Raw genomic sequence first — 21372 nt, 5'->3', positions numbered from 1 at the left:
AGCCCAGAGTGCCTATGAGGAGGGGAAGGTCTGGCCTCCCCACTGCTTTGGCGAAGTGCCGGCAAGATCCAGATCAGGGCTCTGCTGGTCTTGATCTTTTCCTATATAGGCGGTGGAGGGCACAGGTCACAAGTCTGACCTTTGGTTCAGAGAAAAACAAATAATAAAAGTGAACTGAATGGCAAGTTCTGAAAAGAGTTAGTGGTTACTAGCATATCCTCAGAATCAACGATGCTCCGGGGACATGTAAAAATGTAGCAATACACCCAACTGTGCAAAGGATTTTCTCCTCATTGGCTATAGTAAAAAATAAAATTCAAGTCTAAATATTCATCACTTGTATATCCAGGGGCTTTGCTTCAGAATTCTGGTTTCAGGATGCAAAATGACTGCATCAGTTGCCTCAGAATTCTGGTTTCAGGATGCAAAATGACTGCATCAGTTGGTTGTATTTTGGACTCACAAGTGGGCGCCCTCGCAGAACTCCAGACGCAACTACACTGAATCAGAGATAGTACCTAATGGTGCCACATTTTTGAAGAACTCAAAGCTCCGGCAAACATTTTCCCTTCCTCCTCTTTCAGTCAGTATTTATAGAGCGTGTGGTGAAACCAGAGGTGGGGGATAGAGAAGAAATCTTCGCTGCCCTCAAAGGTTGTTTATGTGTATGTTTGTGTGGGTTTGTGTAATTAGTTGCTCAGTCATGTCTGACTCTTTGCAACTCCATGGACTGTAGCCTGCCAGGCTCCCGTGTCCATGGGATTCTCCAGATAAGAATACTGGAGAGGGTATCCATTTCCTTCTCATGGGATCTTCCTGACCTAGGGATCGAATCCAGGTCTCCTGCATTGCAGGTAGATTCTTTATCATGTGAGACACAAGGGAAGCCCCAAACGTCATATAGTTGAGTTCAAATACACACACACACACACACACACACACACAGAATTACATATTTTAATCTCTTTCATTCTCTTCTGGCGTTCTTCTTCTCTTTGTATAGAGATCCATATTTCTGAACAGTATCATTTTCCTTCTGCTAAAGAACTTCTTTTCTTGCAAGGAATACCTGCTGATCACTACTGTACCTCCAGTTCCTAGAATAATGCCGAGCACCTAGTAAGCATTCAATGAATATTTATTCAATGGATGGGTTAATAAATACAAATTGACAAGCTTCTGTGAGAAATAATAGTAAATGATTTCCTGATCCCATGAGCCTTCCTTATTCAACGAGTTGATTACACTAGTTCCTATTTTTCTAAATAGAGTGCATTGAGAGATGAGCCCAGAACATTTCCTGAACGGTGTTCTGAAGCTCACTGAGCTTGGATTGTGAAGCTGGAAGGGAGAAGGTGAGTTCCAAGTCTGCTCAGAAAAAAATGCACAGCCCTAGATAGCATTTCTCACTGGGGTCTTCAGGTCACCAGCAAGAGGGCTCTTCTACTCTGCTCAGCCTAGAGGTGTTTCTTAATGAGTATCTTAGGTGTCTGAGGATTCATAATTCGCCTTGGATCACAGGTCCTAGCACATCTTTTGTGTGGAAATTCATTTCTCTTATGGTAACATGAATTATTTTAAGGGCTGGAGCTGGCAATCTGTCTATAATCGCTTCAAATCCCCCTTTTCTACTTTGCTAGGAACGGTAGATCAACTTCACCTTGACCTAAGAGTCCTAGGTTCCCGGAAGAGGCAACTTTCCCCAGCTCCCTGGGTGCTAGTATCACAGAGGCTTGGACCAAACCAACAACAGGTCTCCTGGGTGAAGAGACTACTTCCACCTGAGAGCTGCATGCTCTGGCTCCTTCAGGTAAAGTTGTCTACATGTGTAAGTGCCATTGGGTTCCTTCTTATCGCACGTTTACTGCAACTTTTGTAAACTCCTTACTCAAATTCTAGGAAGGATTTGTTGTTGCTGTTTAGCCACTCAGTTATGTCCGACTCTTTGCAGCCCCATGGACAATAGCCCATCAGGCTCCTCTGTCCATGGAATTCTCCAGGTAAGAATAAGGGTGGGTTGCCATTTCTTTCTCCAGGGGATCTTCGCAACCCAAGGACTGAACTCACATCTCCTGCCTTGGTAGGCAGATTCTTTACCACGGAACCACCCAAGAATTAAAAAGAATGAAATAATGCCATTTGCAGCAGCATGGATGGATCTAGAGAGTGTCATACTGAGTGAAGTCAGAGAAGGAGAAATAACACATGGCATCCCTTCTATGTGGAATTTAAAAAAAGAAATGATACAAATGAACTTACAAAAAGAAACAGACTCACAGATTTAGAGAACGAGTTTATGATTGCCGGGGAGGAAGAATGGAGTGGTGGGGGGACATAGCTAGGCAGTTGGAGTGGACATGCACACAGAGCTATATTTAAAACCAATAACCAACAAGGACCTACTGTATAGCACAGAGAAATCTCAGTATTACATGGCAGCCTGGACAGGAGGGGAGTCTGAGGGTGCATGGGTACAGGAATGTGTATGGCTGGGTCCCTTCGCTGTTCACCTAGAACTATCACAATATTGTTAATTGGCTATGGAGTGGAGTGAAAGTCACTCAGTTGTGTCCAACTCTTTGTGGCCCCATGGCCTATCCAGTCCATGGCATTCTCCAGGCCAGAATATTGGAGTCGGTATACTTTCCCTTCTCCAGGAAAGCTTTCCAACCCAGGGATCAAACCCAGGTCTCCTGCATTGCAGGTGGATTCTTTACCCGCTGAGCCACAATTAATTGGCTATAATCCAATATAAAATAAAAAGTTAAAAAAGAATTCTAGGGAGGCTTCCTTCTCAGACTGATGTGTGGGCATTGGTAAATCTAATGACTATACTTTCCTGCCAGCGTTTCTGATTGAATTGGCACATGGTGGAGTCCGGGCATCAGAATGGTTTGAAAATCTTTCAGGTGAGTCTAATTCTCCAGGTGATTCTAACAGGGCTGAGAACCATGAATCCAGAGGGATGCATCTCAAAATTTAATATGCATGAGAATCACCCAGGAAGCTCATAAAAATGCAGAATCAGTAGGTCTTGGGTGAGGCCTGAGACTAGGCATATATAATAAGATTTCAAGAGATGCCAACACGTATTCCTAGTCCACAGACCACACAGAACGTATTCCTTGTCCACAGACCACACTTCAAGTAGCAAGGTTCTTTAAATAACATGTGGCAATCAAAGTTCAGTATGAAGTTTTGTTACTTTATGAAGTAAAATTGAATGAAAGTAATAAATTCAGGCCCTCGGTCACACCAGTCACATTCAAGGGCTCAAGAGTCACCTGTGACTAAAGGCTATTGTCATGAACCACCCTGTTTCTACTCTGTGACTTTCCATCACAGAAAGCACTCCTGGATAGCGCCACGCCAGACCCTCCGTTTTCTTGCATTTCACTCCGCAGGAAGCCGCGTTTGCCAAGCCTGCAGCTAATGTGTGTCCACAGCACCCAAGGGCTTTAATAACACATGTACTTTGTGTGCATTTTTGCTTTGGACTTTTAAAGGCAAACTTCTTCCCAGAAGAATCTGGGGGGTCCCACAGAAACCTTTGATCCCAGAACCAGCTTTAGGCCTAAGTAGTTGATTTGCTGTGTTATGGTTTTTGTCATTGCTGCTGTTTTAGTTAAAGCAAACTTTCTTGAAGGCTTGGGTGAGTTAATTTATCCTCTATGGCTATTTTAAAACTCCATTTTTAGGAGGGACTCGCCAGTTTCTCTTGCCAACCTCTCTTACTGGCATTGCCTGAAAAACAACCCTGTCCAAGTGTTTGTTTATCTTCTCTTCAGTCGGGTCCAGCCACTACCTCCCCATCCCCTCCACTCATCCCAGGGCATCAGCACAGGGTGCTCTTAGTCCAGCATTATCCCATAGCAAATGGCGCTTCCCCCTCACCGAGTTTATAATTGAATAGAGGACCTGGATGAGACATGTAAAACTCAAAATCTCATTAAGTCACTAGCAGTGGCTAGCAAGCGGTAACACATTAAAACAGATTAGTTTCTCATATTAGCCAGCTATCACTGAGCAAAGGGCAGGGTCCAGTAACCTGGTACACGGGGGAGGGGGAGTTTAGCGGAGGGGAGGGAGAGGCCAAGGGAAGGGCAGGCCACAGCTAAGACTGGAGGGGGCTGCTAACGGAGTGGAGTCAGCCCGGCCAAGGAGGTGGCTTGGGGAGGCAGGCAGCATCTGGTGGAGAGAGCACGGAAGAGAAACAATGAAAGGTCAATGGGAGTGATGGCCAAACTTCAGTTGGTTCGTGGTTCTGCAGAAAGCCATCGGTACATAGTGCCTTTCAAGGCACCTCCGTCAGGGCCCTGTGCCCTCTGAGGAAGAGGATGTAAGCATGGGGAAGGGGGCAAGGAAGGAGACGGCTCCTTGAAGGAACAGGCTTTACTCTGCTACCTCCTGATCTGCCCAGGAGGTGAACAAGAGCTCACGTCTCCAGGGCACAGAGCCCTCAGGGCTGAACCAGGGGGGACCAGAACTCTGCGTTCCCCTCCCAGCTCCACTCGGTGATCTCAGGGTATGCCTGCTCTTCTCTGGGCTCATCTCCTTAACTGCACCATGGAAGAGTTAAATGCTCTTCACCATTGAACTGCTGGGGTCTCCGTCCTGTAGCTAAGGCAGTGGTTTGCAGACTGACCGGAGACGTTGGGCCTGGGCACCGTTCTTGCACTGGCTTCATGCAGAGCGGCTCTGCTGTTGGTGTTTGCACATCGGACTCCACAGACCCCTGATCAAGACACGGTGTGGGACAGAACTGCCTCTGCTACTGCTTCAAAGCTTCATTTTGACTCCTAAACTCTTACAGAGGTCTTAGAAATATAAATGTGTGGGAGAGAAGGTTGGGGAGGGAAGTAGCGGGAGGGGAGAGGAGATGGAAGAGAGAAAGAGGAGAGAGGACCTATACTAGGGCCCACCTGGGGCAGGAGAGGGAGAGACTGGACGTCTCCACTAGACCAAGCCACAGAAAGCCCTTTCCCATAATCCATCCTCGTTAATGAGACAGGGTCACGAAGATCACCCACCGGCTATGTACAGGAAGCTTCTAAAGAAACTGGGCAGATCAAAACTTGTGTACCCACATCAGCTATCATTTTGGAAAGTTGTACACATCCTTGAAGAACATTCCTTTTGTTCACCACTTTGGGTCCTTTAAATTCCTCCACTGGAGCCTGATGTGTGCCCAAACATACCTTTCCTAATCCTTTGTGAAACTGTTAGACTAGCTTTCATTTTCAGAGCCATCGGCAGCCTACAGCACACTCCTCTGGGGTGAATGCCTCGTTGTGGGGAAAAGGTGAGGCACGTTGATGGAAAGACAGGTGGGGGCCCATACGTGAGGCTCTAGCTCACGTGCCGAGGGTCACCACCTTCGGGAAAGAGACAACCGTCTTGACACATGCCCTCGACCAGAAGGTCGACACTGAGAACTCTGAAAACAGAGCCCTCTGGCTGAGAGAAAGAACCCAAGCACGATTTAGAGAGAAGCCTATTTCTCTTTTCAGATTTTCCAACCTGACATGTTGCCACAGTGCACTTCACATCTGATTAGGTTAGTCACATCGTATTACACCGTGTCACAGGTAACATGATGCAAGGGGATTGTGAACTGTGTATAAAGATGTACCAGCAGCCAAGAGCCCCAACCCATTCCTGATGCAGGAGACGAGCCCCCTGCCTTCCCCGTAGCCCTGTGTTAATTCCAATAAAACACCCGATTCTCTTGTCAACAGTGGGTCTCCTAAATCTTTACCTGATCATCAGCTAGAAGAGAAATGATTCTACATCCTCACTTAAATCAGCGCTGTTTTCTCTATCATCAACCAACTCTAGAATTTCATCTCTCCCCAGTGCTCCCAAAAACCTCACCTTCAATGTGTCTAGCATGTTACAATGGGCAAGGTCCTTTCAAAGCCATCATTTTATTGACATTTCACATTATTAGGAGCCAAGATTTAGCAAAGACATTCACGTTTGGGTAGGGGTTTCAGGATGTTCAGCAATGTCATTCTCTGATTGGGGTCTTGGGGGCAGGGGTAGGGTAGGTCACAGGCCACCATCTCTGTCTCCCTGTCTGTGGGAGAAGCATCAGCTGAGCATGGCCCTGAGTGACAGCCCAGGTCTTCATGATGAGCCGCTTGCATTGGGTGCTTTGCTTGACTCAGTTTTGTTGAAGTTGTTGAGTTGCTCAGTCATGTCTGACCCTCTGCGACCCCATGGACTGTAGCCCACCAGGATCCTCTGTCCATGGGATTTCCCAGGCAAGAATACTGGAGTGAGTTGCCATTCCCTTCTCCAGGGGATCTTCCCGACCCAGGAATTGAACCTGCGTCTCCTGCAAGTCTCCTGCACGGCAGGAAGACTCTTTACCTCTGGGTCACCAGGGATTACCCAACTCAGTTTTATCCTACTCTAAATTCTGGCTTCAAGGGAACTATTGGAGACACGTATCACAGCTAGGATGATCAGCATTAGAATAATGCTCTGATTTCCCCACAGGGAGAAACAAAGAAAATGATATCATCTACCTAGAAATCATATGTATGGCCAACGACACTATGGTGAGAACCTAATTCAGAAGTTGTATTTGTCCCTTGACACAGGTTTTCTTTCTTTCATCATTTTCAAAAAAGTCAAAGAAACCTCCCCATGAAAGATGGTTTCAGATGCAAGTATCAGATCTTGACACAAGTTGCCCTTAAAGAAATAAGGAAATATATCAGAAAAAAGAAAGTCTGGAAGTAGAATTGATTGATTAATGCAAATCCATGATGAAGAACCCAGGATCCTGGTTCTGACTTCAACCTCAAGCCAAGAAAAGAGTGTTGCTGAAGTTCCAGGGTTTCTATCCAGATACAGCAAAATCCAGGGGAACAACACAGACTCTGTCTTCCTTTCTTTGAAGAGAGAAAATCCTTCCAAGAACTACCATCCCACCCTAAAAGACTCCCCCTCAAATTCATGGGCCAGGGTTGTGCCACACATGCCTGTTTTGAAATCGACTTTTGGCAAAAGGAACGGGATTTCTCTAATTAGACAAAGGAAACAGCCACAATAAGTCACAATATTCCATCTGCTGTAGAAGCAAATACTGAGAAACACCACTTAAGACAAGAGAAATGGGAAACAGCAGGCAGAATGAAGCCCAGCTGGGGAAATGCTCTTGGTGAGATTCGGCCTGGGGTTATACTCCTGCTTCAGGTCCAAAGGGTCAAGAATGGGGGTCCACCACATCATTATCACGTGACCAGGCTTTTCCCACCACCCTGCCCTGGCCTGGCCCTCAGGTCTGGAGGAAGCTAAGGTTTAATTTCCAAGAACAATGCACTGTCTCCCCTTCAGGGTAGATCATCACCAATTTCTATTTGCACAGTATCCATGTGTTCTGTTTTGTATATATCAGACATGTATATATACTTGAAAATAACTGCTATGACCTCCCTAAGATGACTCTTCTCCAAGCTAAATATCTCCACCTTCTAAAAACATTCCTTCGTACCTAAGTTTGAACTTCCTTTTGGCTCCACTAACTACAACCCAGGTCTATATCGTGAAGTTTATTTACTGGCTAACTGCTGCAAATTGTTAAGTCATTGGCACTTGTTATGAATCAATTTAATCAAATTAATTTTTTTTTCTTAATGCTTCTGAGGGAGAACCAGGAGGTAATGGAGAAAATGCAACTAGAGCAGACTGACATTTTTAAAAGCCTGCAGAGAAGGAAGAGGTATTGAAAACACATCTTGCAGATGACACTGACTTACCTTGTTGTTGTGCTCAGCTGAGTTTGACTCTTTGAGACCCCATGGACTGTAGCCTGCCAGGCTCCTCCATCCGTGGGATTCTCCAGGCAAGAATACTGGAGTGGGTTGCCATTTCCTTCTCCAGCGGATCTTCTCTACTCAGGGATCGAACCCGCATCTCTTGCTTCACAGGCAGATTCTTTACAGTCTGAGAGTTACCTAAATGCTTAATATTCATCAGTTTTAATTAAAGGCTTGGCTGCTTTGATTATTAGATTCTTGAAATTTCCTATTCAAATCTCAGGTCTTCATTGTTAAGAGAGAAGGATGTTTTCTCTCTTCTACCCAGAGCAAATTGCTCTAAAGTATATGAATAAATTCTCTGCTTCCCAGAACCAATGGCAAATTCACAAAGCTCCATAAAACTCATGCATGACTTGCTGCTGCAGCTGCATAATTAAAAGAACACTAGTATATCGACTAGTTCTCCTCAGAGTAGCATCCATAAGTCACCACTGCTTGAGAAAAGCTTGTTACTAAAAGGATTATGGCCAATATCATTTTTATGATGAAAGAGAGAGAATGGCTGGTTTGCCTTGTCCAGTCTGCTCACAGATAGCCAAAATGCTCCACTGGCTGATTTTTTCATATGTCTTGAACCATCAAGACAACCACAGGGAAATAGTTTTTCAATGTACAGATTTACCACCAGAGCTATTGCTTCATCCTCGGTACACAAGCTCTCTGCCTCCCAAACTCGATCCATAGAAGGCTTATTTTTAGCAGTGACTAAAGGACTCCATGCTCTAATTTATGCACACATATAAAATCAATAATTACTTAGTCGACCTTTTCATTCGTCTAAATTTGGCCTGGCATAATGGAAGCTGCCGGCACAGTTCCCATTGAGAATGATAAATAGAAGACAGTGGCGCATCTCTATCTCCTCTCTAAGGGTCAGATGAAATCAGAGGCAGCTCAAACCTCAGCCATCCTGGAACTGAGCCTCGCAAACCTTTTATTTGAGGCAGATTCCATTCTGATGAGCATCACACCTCTTTCGAAAGAAGACTCCAAACTCCGACTATGGTCCGCCCTGGCTTGGTGCAGGGCTTATGCCGTAAACACACTTACCCACCTTACTAATGAGAGTGATTCTTACCATGAGTGTCAGCAGTTCCCAAAATGGGCCCAAGGCAAAAGGATGCTGGGGTAAAAAGTCAGCTACGGGTGTGGAAGGTGTGGAATAAAACATCCATGAGTCCAGACAGACCTCTAGTAATAGTTCTCCATGCCTAACTCCCTCGAACCCCCTCTGGCAATTTTGGAGGTTTTCCTGCTGTTGTCCATCACCTCTAAGAGGCTGATTTCCAACTAAAGGAGCAATAATTGTACTCTTACTTAACTTTTAAAGACCAGATTTCTGGCTTCAAGTGTGGCCTTTTTATTTTTCCTGAACTTGCTGACAACAAGAAAGTACCTTTATTTATCTTAGGAGGACTTCAAGTCAGAAATATCTATGCTGCTTTTTTTTTTTTTTTTGGTCTCTCTTTGTTTTAGGATGATTTAAACTCTACAGCAAGCCTATCTTCTAGGTTTAATTTCCGTTACCAGAGCAGAAGGGGGGCCTCCATGCCTCCTGTTAGCCTCACCCTTTAACTTGATCTTTATCTCTGCTATTGCTCACAAAGAATGAGACACTGGGGCATCTTTGCCAAATGGCCCAACCAGACAAAGCCAGGAATCATCTCCCCAACATTACCCCAGAACTGTATAAAAGACTAGGATTTGCGCTGAAACTTTTCCTCTCTTCTCTGGGTCTACAACTTCATGACCTATTCTAGATCCACTGAAGTAATCTTTTTTAGATTGACATTAATTTTTTTTTTCTTTAATTGGTGGAAAATTGCTTTACAATTTTGTGTTGGTTTCTGTCATACAACAGTGCATATAAGTCATAAATATCCCCTCCATCCTGAGCCTCCCTCTCCTTCCTTCATCCCACCCCTGTAGGTCAACACAGAGTCCCAGGCTGGCCTCTCTGTGTTATTTAGCAACTTCTCAATAACTATTTTACACATGATCCACTGAAGTAATTAAATTATATAAGAGCTGGTGAAGTGGTGATGTGCCTAGTAACAACAATAATAATATCACTATTTTAACTACCTTTTATTGAACATTTATTTTGCTTCGGGGCTCAGACAGTAAAGAATCTGCCTGCAATGCAGGAGACCCAGCTTCAATCCCTGGGTCAGGAAGAACCCCTGGAGAAGGGAATGGTAACACACTCCAGTATTCTTGCCTGGAGAATTCCATGGACCAAGGAGCCTGACAGACTACAGTCCATGGGTCGCCAAGAGTCAGACAAGACTGAGGATATATATATACACATTACATGCTAGGCCCTTTTTAAAGTTCTTTATATCTGTCAACCTCTTGAATTTTTATTGCAACCCTGATGTGGGAACTATTACAATCTTGCTGATGAAACAACTAAGGCACAGGCATGAGAGACCTTGCCCAAGGTCACCAGATAGTGAGCTGCAGAACTGGGGAAACACCTATGCAGTTTGATTTCAGGGTCCAAGGTCCTATCTGAGGCTCTCACTCTTCTTGAATTCTGCATACATTATCTGATTTCAGCCTCATAACTGACTCTGCTCTCCCACCCCTGTATTGGATCCACTCTGCTCGAGTGCCTCTTTAGATTTTCTGCCTGGTAACACAGAACTTCTTTGGAAGACTTGAGCAAAAGCTCAGCAGAGAGGACCTACTAAGTACCAGACCTTGTCTGACACCACTCCCTGTGTTTACCAACCACTCTTTATTAAAGTTCAACATTTCTCAGCGTGGATGCCTGGCATGTGAAAAGCACACAGCACATCCAGCGGATGCTGATGCAGGGGAGTGGTGGAGAAACGATCACACGGCCTGGAAGCCAGGAGGGGAGGGAAAAGACAGCAGAGAAGAGGCTCTGGAACACAAAGGCCCCAGACTCTCAGGGGCTTGGTGGCCAGCTGCTCACATCTTTGCATAAAACATGGGCACGGAGCGTTTGTGGATACGGGTAAGTGTGACTTCCTCCACCCCAGCCCTGGGGGGCAGCCAGCAAATTGGAGAATGAGCCCTGGTGTAGAGAAGAATTAAGGAAAAAGGGAGAAAGGAGGCTTTTCTTCTGCACATGCCTAAGAAATGCATACTGTGAAGAGCTAAAGGGAAAATCAGAACAATTCAAGTGCTAAGACACTGCCTATGTTGCTTTAAATTCTCCTGGCAACATCTCACATCCTCACTCACACAGAGGGGAATCTAGCCACCTGTCAACCCCAAGACACACTACCTACTGTTCCGGGAGAGATTCTAGACAGGAAGGAGCCTGCCACAATAATTACAGCGCATTGTGATGGCCTTAAACAGTACCATACTCACTGCATTATCTAAGGTCTTTTGTCAGCCCCTCTGAAAGCCATCAGCTAACAAGGCATGTTTTTTACTGGCCAAAGAAACTGATGTTTGGCTCTGAGTGATTTGTGGGATCTAAATTCTCATTATTCTGAAAGTATTACAGTCCACAATTGAAAACCTCTAAGGAAGGCATGCCAGGTGCCAGAAATGACAGAGAAATCTAGGGACACTATGATTGTTTAATTACACACATAGGATTTTTAATGGATTCATTCCACTTGAGGAATGTGCAAGTATTTTAAATTTTTAAACCAAAAATAAGACCTTAAATACTTTTATTCAGTGAAAGATGGGAGCTGAAGAATTTGAAAATTATTTACAATATAATTAAAATAGAACCAATGGGCAATAAAAGTCTGCAAGTTTATGGAATGAAAATCCCAGATCAGATGGCAAAGACTGGAGGAGACCTAAGTCCTGTTCCTCAGGAAAACATGGCTAGAAGAAAGATGCCTTGTTCTCACCTTCTTCATTCCTACCCAGACAGAGAACAAGATGTTGCAACCAGCATGACTGGGGAGTTCAAGAGGTTGATTTATGGGGGTACATTAAAATAATTAAATATGTATAGCCTGGTTAAATGATGACTGGCAGGGGATATAATAAGTGTCTACTAAAATTTGAAGGTATAAAAAACATTAACAATATAAAGAATTGTTTACTTTAATTCAAGAGAACAACCTCTTAGAAGTAGGGAAATCCTAGGATTAAAAACAGTCTGAAAATTGAGAAATCCTTCATGATGAGAGGCCCAGAGGGAAGTGGTGAAGATACATCAGCTGAGACTTTTAAGTTAAAGCTTTTCAGAATGCTCAAAAGTTGGCATAATCAGAGCCTGCTATTACCACGGAAGGTCACATGCATTTGTGGGTCCAAATCCTGAATGCACATCAGAATACATATGAATGCTTTATAACACCATTTCAGAGATTCTGAATCAGCAGGTTTTGGTAGGGTATTTGAATCAACATATTTTAAAAGATCCTTAGGAGTCCACCAAGACTGATGTAACAAGCATCACACTTACCTACCACTATAATCAATTATAAAACTGGACAGGGCTTCTCTGGTGGCTCAGGAGGCACAGGTTCGATCCCTAGTCCGGGAAGATCTCTACATGCCCCAGAGCAACTAATCCCATGTGCCACAACTACTGAGCCCACACTCTAGAGCTTTGGAGCTGCAACTACTGAAGTCTGTCCACTCTAGAGCCTGTGCTCCACCGTAAGAGAAGCCACCACAATGAGAAGCCCCTGCACCACAGCTGGAGAGTAGCCCCCTGCCACTGTAACTAGAGAAAAGCCTGAACAGGAAGGAAGATCTAGCACAGCCAAACATAAATTAATAAATAAAATGTAAAAATAAATAAATAGAATCAGCTTTATCTACATATTTTTAAAAGTTGAGCAAATTTTCAGGCATTTTGTAACATACAGAGAATGGGAAAAACAAAAAGGTGAGCACAGGAAAATGAAGCCCAATCACAGGTCTTACTGGAACAAGTGCCATGACAACTAAGTGAGATAATCTATGTAAAGCTATTAACACACATACTAAAATTTATATTGCAATCATTATTAGAATTCATCTCCAAAATAACTGCTTTCCTCCAAAGAACACTGCCATCTTGTAGACTTCAGGGAAACTTCTGTTAAAGAGACAGAAATAACTATTGAATTTTTGTAACTATAGAAACATAATTCATTTTGTTTTAATTGCTATAGTGACATTTATTTAAGATATATTTTATTCCTACATTCAATTTGAGTTTGATGTTACAGAGGCAGATTAAATTTATGGGGTAGATAGCAGAGAGGAAATAAGTACACAGAGAATGACCCCCAGCAATCTACATAAAGGTTCCCTTACATCTTTGGTCAAACAGTAACCTGCACACTGACAGAGTTAAGACTCTGTGAGTCTTAACTCACCAAGTATATAACCTTACAGTCTCTCTCTCTAGCAGAGAATATCTACTGGGAAGACATGGACAGAATGACATTCTCAAGGTGCACAGGACTAGGAGATGTTAGAGTTCTGACCAACCAGATGGGAAAGAACTCTCTGAAACTCTCCAGCATTAGTTAAGACCCTAGAAGTCCACATCTTAGTAGCAGGGTTGCTCTAGACTTCTATAACAAAGCCTGACATCAAGCCTTAGTAGGATAAAGCATAAAGCTGATTTGCTATTAAATCAGCTGTCTGCTGGTCCAAAACTCAGCTTTCTTTTTAGAAGGGCAATTAAAAAATCCGTATTTTTAATAATGTAATATCCACAATGTCTAACACATAATAAAAATTATTAGACATCCAAAACAGTATAAACAGACCCACAGATAATGCACATACTTACTGGAGTTAGCAGAGAATACTTTAAAGCAGATATTATGAATATTTTCAGTAATTTAATGGAAAAGATAGACATATGAGAAAAATAGAGACTCTCAGGAGATAAATGAAACTATTTAAAAAGAGCCAAATGAAGATTCTAGAATTAGTACAACACCTGAACTAAAACGTTCAGTAGGTAAGTTTGAGAACGCACTAGACGCTGCAGAAGAGAAGATCAGTGCACTTAAAACAGGCAAATAGAAACTATCCAAACTGAAATACTAAAATAAAAAGACTGGGAAAAAATAAACTGATTCACAAGGACCTAGTAAGCAAGATCCAATGGGCTAATATATGTGTAAGTTAATAAAAGGAGAAAATAAAAGAAGAAAGGGATTGGAGCAAATTGGGGATACATTAAACCAGAAAAAAGTATTTTTAAGAAACAATAACCAAATATATTCCAAACTTAATATCAATACACAGATTCAAGGAGCCTCAACAAAACCCAAGCAGCGTAAATATTTTTTTAAAATAACTCTATGTGGGTATAATATAGTAACATTACTGAATACCAAATCCAATAAAATCTAAAAGCAGTCAGAGAAAAAGACACATTAAATTTAGGGCAACAATGAAAAGAACAAAAGGTGATTTCTCTTTAGAAACAAGGCAAAGAAGAAGACAATAGAATGACATCTTTTAAATGCTGAAAGAAAAATAGCTACCAACCTAGAATTCTACATCCAACTAAAAGTACCCTTCAAAATGAAACAATCAGGCATTTTTAGATAAACATAAGCTGAGAGAACTCATCAAGAGGAGACTTGCCCTACAAAAATGTTAAAGGAAGCTCTTCAGCATAAAGAGAAATTACACCAGAACTCAGTCCTGCTAAAAAAATGAAAAGTGCTAGAAACAGCAAATGAGCAAGGAAACAAAAGAATTTTTCTTGATTTGTTTTCCTTTAATGATTGTCTTTTAAAAGCAAAAATATTAAAAATGTATTTTACAGTTTATAACATACATGAGAGAAATATACTATTGATATAATAAGGCAAATGGAAGTATATCATAGTAAGGTCCTTATATGTTATAAATGATAAAATAAAAATTCAAAGTAGGCTCTGACAATTATGAATATATATTACAATCCAGAACAACCACTTTAAAAAATAAAACAAAGAGCTAGAGCTATAAGCCAATAGTGGACATAATATAAAACAATTAATGTAATAATACAAAATAATTAATCCAAGAGAATGCAGAAAAGAAAGACAGCAAAGAATAGACTGCACAAAGAAAAAATAAATAGCAAGATGGTAAATTTAATCACATTACCAATCATAGTATATCTAAATGGACTAAACACTGCAATCGAAAGGCAGAGATTATCAGACTAGATGACAAGAAAGATCTAAACACATATTGTTTAAAAGAGGTAACTTTTTAAAATAGACACATATTATTAATAGCTAAAAACAAAAGAAGAAAAACCACAAATTATATAAACATTAATCCAAAAAAGCTGAAATGGTTATATAGGTATCAGACAAAGTATACTTCAAGACAAAATGGAGATGAAGAAACGTCTCATATGATAGTAAGGTCATTTTTTTTTTTAAGGAAAAAAAGGCTACAGATGTATAAACAAATAACTGAGCTCCAAAATACTTAAAATAAAGACTGTCAGAAATAGGAAAGAGACAAATCTCCAATTAAAACTGAAGAGTTAGCACTCAGTAATTCATCCCCCCAAAACAGACAATAGGTAAGGATAGAGATTTATTTGAACAACACTATAAAAACTTCCCCAAGTGAATCTAACGCTCTCCACCCTTGCACTTATTTGAAACCTACTGACTTACTCCATCTTTTCAACTTTCAGCAAAATCACTCCAACCAGACAAGTCACTAGTTTATTTAATTAGGAGGCTAAACAGAAACCTCTTTGAGTATCACATCTGGTTTCTAACCAGGAAATTCTTGCTTTTTCACAATCTGAAGCCACATGATTCTGCTTAAATACATTTTCTTCCCTGCAGTTTTATACAGAATAGACTTAGAAATGAAGGAGTTTTAAAGATCCCATACTTCAAATGCTCCATTTTACAGAAGAGAATCTATGGATTCTCTGTGTCTCAGTTTAATTGCCACATTCCCATTTAAAGATAAGCAAGCAGTGTCTCAGGAAAGATAAGTAACTTGTTCAAGATCACACATGGTAGAGCCTGGATTCTAACCCATACAGTCTAACTCTAAAGTCCTTTATCCTCATAAGAGACTTGGTAAATGTTTATTGAATTGGGATAATCAAGATACCATAAGTTCCTATGATGTGACTGCTCATGGACATTGATGATTATGGATGGAGTCAATAGCAGACCCCAGATCCTCTGAACCCTACATCCTCCATTCTACTACATTGTCTAAAAAAAAAGGCAAATTAAAGCAAGACAATTAAATTTTCAGTCTAATCTATTTCAACCTAATCTGCAGTTTTTTCAATCTAATCTCCTATGATTAAAATTGTGCTTGTATCAAATCAGATCAATCCACTCTGAAGCACAAGAAAATGTGTGGCATCCCAATTTTCTCTTTTAAACTCATTGCACCTAAAATCTAACCAATAACTTGGAATGACCAAGGGAGGCATCCTTGTCAAGCAGCAACACTCACTGTGGCTTTTCAACAGCAGTCAAATACCCGCTGTGACTGAACAGTCTGACATTAATACAATAGTTTTATTATTCTCCAATGGCTGCCTTTACCTTGTCAGATCTCCATTTCCAGGTCCTAATTCCCAACAAAAATCCACAGCTCCCCTTATCACATGCTCATCCCAGTATCTTCCAGCATTGTAATCTCTTCTCCAATTTAACTTTTCTAGTTCCTCAGGAGCATCCTGGCATAAGCCCAAGAGAAAAACTTACATGATTTTCTCAGATCTCTTCCTCACCAAACTTAGTAGGGGGCACAGTGTTCCCTGGGACACATCAAACTCCTCCTTCTGGACACCTAGCTCCTCTATCCACTGTGCCAAAGCAGGGAACAAGGATAGAAAAGATTACAGACATTATCTGATACAAGGGGCTGACATCTGGGATAGTCTTCCTCTGGCTTGGTCTGGTTTCATCTTCTGTGCAATTCCTCCTGATGTATAGATGATGTACTAAGAATAGCCTCTTCAAAGAGGAGACAGTCAAACCTTTCTTTGCCACTGTTCAGTGTCTCCTAGACCCTCTCTGGGCAGGTGGGAGGAGATGACTCTTGCTAGTTTCATGAATACCCTATGGTTCATGCCTCCTTTTTAATCCCCCTGATTCTTCACTTGGAGTTGAGACCAGTGAGCATCTTCTATGCCCTCTAAGGTCCTGAGGGAATTGGCACTTGCCTTGATGCCCCCGTCTTCTTCCCAACATTTCTTCCTGCAATATATCCCATCAAACTCCTTACCTTTGGAGATTAATGATAGATGAAACTGGGGTCCCGGGTGCCTCCAACACTCAGGAGAAACAGAAGACTCTTCCAAGAACTTTCTAACCATGCTTGCCTCACCGCCACCGGGAAGCACCGGGATAGACTGTAAGAACTCTGCAAGAGGCTTGGATGACAGCTGCTGCTGCTGCTAAGTTGCTTCAGTCGTGTCCGACTCTGTGAGACCCCATAGACGGCAGCCCACCAGGCTCCCCCATCCCTAGGATTTTCCAGGCAAGAACACTGGAGTGGGTTGCCATTGCCTTCTCCGTGGATGACAGCTACCATTACCTGTTCTTCCAGGCACACCCAACCCTTGCAAGAGATTCTCTGGGCACTTCCCTTATATTGGTTGGAGGGACAGGAAAGCACCCCATCCTCCTCCTATGCTTGGGAAAGGAAGTGCAAACCTCTTGACCACAAATACTGCTGACCACCCCCCCTAGTCCCCTCACTCATTTACCTGGTGATTTTCTCACACAGATTTTGGGGTGGAATGATTGGGAAGGCAGCAGAGAAGGCATGGCCACCTTTCGAGAAACCCTGGGGATGTATCTGGACATGACTGTCATTAGATACTGTTATGGGCTGAACTGTGTGACCCCCAAAATTAATATGCTGAAGTCCTAACCCCTAGTACCTCAGAGTATGACCATATTTGGACACAGGCTCTTTGAAGAGGTAATTAAGATTAAATGAGGTCATCAGGGTGAATTCTAATCCAATCTTACTGGTGTCTTCATAAGAAAAGGAGCTTAGGACACAGATATGTACCAAGAGAAGACCGTGCAAGGTTACAGGCAGACAATAGCCATTTATAAGCCAAGTAGAGAAGCCTGAGAAAAAACCAACCCTGCTAACACCTTGATCTTGGACTTCTAGCCTCCAGAATTGTGAGGAAATATTAATAAATGTTGTTGAAGCCACCGAGTCTGACGTTTTCTTCCAGCAACCCTAGTAAACTAACACAGATTCCTGTAGAAGACGTGTATCATGCATGGTGATTTGTCCTCAGGTTTGGGTTCTAGTTCTGAGGCCACAAAAAAAAGTCCCACTCAGAAATTTGGTGTAAGAAATAAAAGTTGGCACATGTCTATACTGCAAAATGCAGGGAGGAAGATGCAGTCAGTGGCACAGAAGGAATGGGCTAAGAAGACAAAGTAGGAAAGAGACTGGGCTGAGTTTTAGAAGATTGTACCAGTGAGACAATGCAAAGTGAGACAGTGTAAACAAATCACATACACTCAGAACACAGCCAGTGTACGAAGTGAAACAGTGGATGAGGACACTGGCTGCGTCGAAACAGGAAAGACCAGGTCATTCTGGGGATGATGAATAGGGCCTGATTGAGAAAGTCCAATGTGTTCATCCACACAGAGCGTCAGAGTCGCAAAAAGCAGGTCAGGAGTAGAACAGTGACACACAAATGTCACCTGATGAAAGAGGAATTCTGGGAATATCAAACCAACCACATCTTCTTGGTCGTGATCTGGTCCTTGGATCGACAAGGAAAACAGTCCGCCATGTGGAAGTATTTGAGGGACCCCTATTTGAGTGTGAACTTGATCTGATCAAAAAGATCATCCCCATAAACCCGTCTCGGGCTGAAGACCTGACTTCAAAGGGTTATAGGGGAATAAGAGAATTTTAACTGATTTAAGAAAGTATATAACCTTGCAGTGATTTCATTAGGAAGGATTAGCTGTGAATGGCCCTTGTTGAAGTCAGATACACCAGAATTCCAACTCTGACGCTACTCCTTGCTTGCTATGTGCCCTTAGGCAAGTCACTTGGTCTGCGGGAACGTCAGTGTTCTCATCTGTAAAATGGAAACACTCACATGCATAGCTGTGATCCAATGCAATAACACAGGTACACCTTCCTGAAGGAGAGCTGATCACCACAGGTACTCAGTAAGTATCAGCTCCCCATTCATTTCCTTTCTAGGATCACAGTGGCAGAAATCAGGACTTTTAAGGGCTAAGACAACGGATGACTAGATTTTGAAGGTGAGCCAAAAGGATGAAAGGAATCCAGAGAAACAGAACTGGCAGGAGAAGGAGATGGGGAGTCAAGCAGAGGGACATTGAAATAGATGCTACCAGTGTTGTCTATTTCATTATCTTTAGACAAAGGCCAGTTCAAGGAAGAGCGGATCTTCTGCGATCACTGGGTAAGCACTGCCATCAGGTTAGGATTCTAAACAATGATCCAACGATGGAGCTGAGGAGACGAAAGCTGTTTGCTGATCAGGCTGGCTAGACAGTCATCAGCATGTCATGGGCAGGTCACTCCCAAACCTGCACCCTGCTCTGAAGAGAACAGCCTTCCCAGATAAAGAAAAGCAGTTCTCCAGGCAGTCGCCAAGAATAGCTGCCTTTCTCAGCTAGAAACTCCTCCAAGTCCATCTGTCCTGACCTTGATCAAAGTTTCCCTGCTGTGGTTTGGGATATTATAGCGCAGGGTCGGATAGAAACAATTTACTCAACAGAGAAGAATTCTCGGCTAGGCACCCAGAGGACACCGATTATAAAGTACTCAAGTGACAGACCCCGCAGTCCTCACATTCAGATGTCAGAAGTTGGTTAATTAAGATTAAGACATATTTGCTTTAGCAAGTCCAGTCAATCCAATTCCAGCATGGTTCTTTTTTTTTTTTTCCTATTGTTCATTTCTACAGAAATTTCTTTGTCTCTGTAGAGCAGCCGTAAGTAGTTAGGAAAAACCAGAATTTCACAATAGCGTTTCTCAAGCAACAGTGAAGAATAGTTTATTTATTTGAAAAGAGAAGGGGAAATGTTTAGAAAGAAATTGGATGGTCCCGTCGTCAAGATCTCAGTTTTAGACAGAAAGCCTTTGCCCAAACTTCAGATGGTATAGAAGGTAAAGCTGATGGTTTCAACTGACCATGGCTGTGATGGAGAAGAAAAGCTCAGGGCCAAGTCTCACGCATCCTTCAGCAGGGCACTTGGGTAACACGCTCCATCTGCACCGAGATGGAATAGTTTCCCCACCGAGTCAGTCGTAAGTGCTGCTGCTGACATTTCCATTTCTCTCTTTGCCTGACTATAGTACCAAGACCCAGAGAGCAGTGCTTGTGCAATTTGCAAATTAAGATGATTTTTCGGCAGCTGTAAACTTGAAGCTGAAGCGGCTATTCAAAAAATGGTGGTAAAAGGAGGCAGTAACGGTTTTATCTTTTTCCATAAAACTCTAATGCATTGGAGGGAAAATAAAGAAACCCCAGGTATAAACACTGCTATTGTAAGTTCAGTACACAACCTCTGTGCTCTATCTACAACAAAGTTAAGAGCTGTTGAGTGTGGATAATGATAATATTCTAAACAGAACTCGTGAGAGGAACCAAAATGATCTGAAAAAGAGAATTTTAATGGGATTTATTAGCAAGACCATCCTTGGGAATTATGGTGACATACATATAAGAGTTTTGCAAAGGCAAATTACACTATGTTGGGCATTATTCTACCTCAATTTAAAGGTAAAAGGCAAAAAATCAAAGGTCATCAGCCCAAGAGTATATTAATTTATATCTAATGTAGGGTTTTTTCCACACATGAAGAAGTCCAAAGGGGAAAAAATTATAGCTCCCACAAGAAACTTGCGGCAATAATCTTACATAATTTACAGCATAAAAGGACATTTCCGTGTCTTGGAATTGTGGCTCATCAGCATTGTAAAAGTGGACCCAAGCAACTCATTTGATGCAGAAGTCATATTAAAATCTTCAGGCAGCTGACTGCTCCACCCAGCCCGCTCCTCCCATTGAAAGTCACCCTCACAACAGGTAATATTTGCAGACACTCACAGATACATGACCTTCGGGGAGGAAGAGGGCAAACTAAAGGGACAAGCTCAGTTCTTGGGATCCCGGAGAAGCATCACTCAGTGACTGGCAAGGCCCGTGCCAGTTCTATCTAGCCGAGCACAGGCTCAGGGAAGCCCTGAACGATTTCATTATCGCCTGCTTTCCAAAGGGAGAAAGGAGGCTGCTTTCCTATTTCATAATAATTGGATGAAGAAATGTGGGTGGGAGGACAATTCATTTCAGGGTTTGATGAATTATTTACCAATTAAGGAGATGAGCTGAGGAAGGGGAGGGCTACGTAACTTTGATATGAATGTTCCTTTTATTATATTATTTATACACATGAAACTGTTGCTTTTATTAACTAAGAGGTTAATCACTTGAATGGGATGCCTTGCATTCTTTGCAATCCATACACAGGCAAATTGGCTAATTTTATGTTAGGAAAATAACCTGGCAATTTTTCTAGTACTTATCTGTGTGGTGCAGTTTAATAACGTTTTATAGAATGAAAAATGAGTA

This window comes from Bison bison, unplaced genomic scaffold (assembly GCF_000754665.1).
Source record: "Bison bison bison isolate TAMUID 2011002044 unplaced genomic scaffold, Bison_UMD1.0 scf7180017864498, whole genome shotgun sequence".
Taxonomy (NCBI): domain Eukaryota; kingdom Metazoa; phylum Chordata; class Mammalia; order Artiodactyla; family Bovidae; genus Bison; species Bison bison.
Note: the sequence above shows the minus strand (reverse complement) of the source record.